The following is a 2,233-nucleotide window of genomic DNA, read 5'->3' as shown; positions in this document are numbered from 1 at the left end:
CTCTCATGGTTTTCTTTTGCAACAGTAGCTAGTGATGGACTACCATAAGAGAGACTCTCACTATCAGTTGAATGCCAAACTTGATTGTGGGTGGTGAGTTTATCAAGCAAACGGGTGATGTTGATAAATGACTTGTCCATGAAGCATCCTCCCACGACAGTATTGACAGCAATCTGATTCATTGTATCTAAGCCCTTGTAGAATTTCTCGGTGAGAATAGCATCCGGAAACCCGTGATTTGGAGATTGAGCTAGATAGTACTTGAACCGCTCCCATGCCGAATATAATTATTCCCCCGAGAGCTGTTTGAAATCAAAGATCTTATCTCGAAGTTCATCCTTTTTGCTCGGTGGGAACCACTTCTTCAAAAATGTATTAGCTAGCTCACTCCAGGTATGAATAGAATCGCTTGAAAGCTTTTCATACCATTCCCTTGCTTGGCCAGCCAAGGAATATTTGAAGACCCGTAACCGAAGTGCATCAGCAGAAACAGCACCTTGGGATTGTTGAGCACACACGTGCAGGAAGTTCTTCAAATGTCAGAGTGGACAATCCTCCGAAGAATTTCAGAAATAACCTTCAAGTTTCAGCAGCTGATAGATAGAACTATCAATTTTGAAAGTAGCATTTCCAGTCTTATGAGGGACCACAGCAGAAGCATAATCAGCTTCATTGATGAATTTCGCAAATATATTCTCATCTTCATCCTCTTCTGGTGCAGGTGGGTTCACTTGGAGTCCACCTTGGTTTCCTTGATTTTGATTCTGTCTTCCTGCCATGTTCACCTGGTTCACCACCACAGCAAACAAGGTGTAATGGAATAGAAAAAGTTTTAAAGAAGAGTACGCAACAATCAGTAATTTTAAAACCGTATTCCCCGGCAACGGCGCCAAAATTTGATACGCTCAAATTACACCTATGAGTGGCGTAAAGCGGTCGTTGTCAAATATAATAACCCAAACAAGGTTGGGGTCGAATCCCACAGGGAATATGGAAAGAAAAGGGTACTAATTGTATGCGATACTAGTCTTTAAAGGCTTTAATCCTATTCCGAATAGTTTGAAATATTTGTTGTGTAATGTAATTGAATACTTTGACTTGAATTGTACTTAATGCGAGAGACAAACTAAGGTTATGTTCCCCACTTTGATTAGATATTATGCTTCAGGTTTCAATGTGATATACTTCTAATTGTTGTTCTAAGAGTATGCACTTGATCTCTTAAGGACTTCCTAATGTTTCCCAACAGTTAGGCCATATTTCCTCTTTATGATTTTTCCAAATGTAAAAGAGTTGAACTCGAAAAGCGACCAATAATGCCAATTAGACTTGTTCTTATCCCTAAGTTAGTCTATTAAATGAGGGTTAACGCCCCGAGTCATTGTTATTAATCTTACCAATACTAACTCTCTTTCCCAAGAAAAGTTAGTACAATGGCTTAGGCTAATGCTTGCAATCATTACCCAACGCTAACGCACAAAGATAGAATAAATACCAACAACCATTATGCATATTTCAATAGTAGAAACCCACTCACATAATACCCATCATGGGGTCCACAACCTTATAATTAAAATTAACTACTCATCATTTTGGTTAACAAAGAAAGCTTAAAAGTTAACATAATATACTTACAATTCTAATACAATATGGAATGAAGGTGAAGTTGGTGCTTTAAATGCTCCAACCACTTCACAAATATCCAAGGCTTAAAGTTAATGCTCCAAAAGATCAGAATGAATGTTAAAAACCTAACTTTAAGTATTTATAGGGCCAAAACTTGCGCCAAAGTTATGGACAAAAACACCCTTTCGCGGCATCGTTACGGACCGCAACACAGGTTACGGTCCGTCCTTCGGTTCTGTCCTTTGTCAGCTTGATATAGGTCAACCATTACGGCTTCTTGCGACGGACCGTAACACAGGTTACGGTCCGTATCTTCCAGCGGATCATGGCTTCAGTGTTCAGTGGCCGATGCGTTACGCCATGATGTTACGCCCCATAACCTATGTTACGGACCGTCCTTCTGGGCGTAATATGTGACACTACTTAGGCTTCTTACTGGAAATTTTCTTCAGCTTACGGTAAACGTTACGGCCTATAACATGAGTTACGGACCGTCCTTTATAACGGCTCGTATCTGGATCTTCCTCTCTGGTACGGATCACATTAGGGTCCGTAACTCGAGTTACGGACCGTCCTTTTTCTCCAAGTTGTCCGTTTTTCAGCATTT

The 2,233-nt window shown here is 40.3% G+C and overlaps 1 non-coding gene across 1 annotated transcript; it reads left to right on the top strand.

Annotated features, from left to right (window-relative positions):
• The first annotated feature begins 228 nt into the window (after positions 1-228).
• On the top strand, positions 229-334 carry LOC132608425 (small nucleolar RNA R71). Its single transcript, XR_009570348.1, has one exon. It is a non-coding gene; the product is annotated as a small nucleolar RNA R71 (small nucleolar RNA).
• Positions 335-2,233: the final 1,899 nt, after the last annotated feature.

Source organism: Lycium barbarum, chromosome 8 (assembly GCF_019175385.1).
Source record: "Lycium barbarum isolate Lr01 chromosome 8, ASM1917538v2, whole genome shotgun sequence".
Lineage (NCBI taxonomy): Eukaryota > Viridiplantae > Streptophyta > Magnoliopsida > Solanales > Solanaceae > Lycium > Lycium barbarum.
The sequence above is the reverse complement of the archived record's forward strand: the minus strand, read 5'-3'. Positions and strand labels throughout refer to the sequence as shown.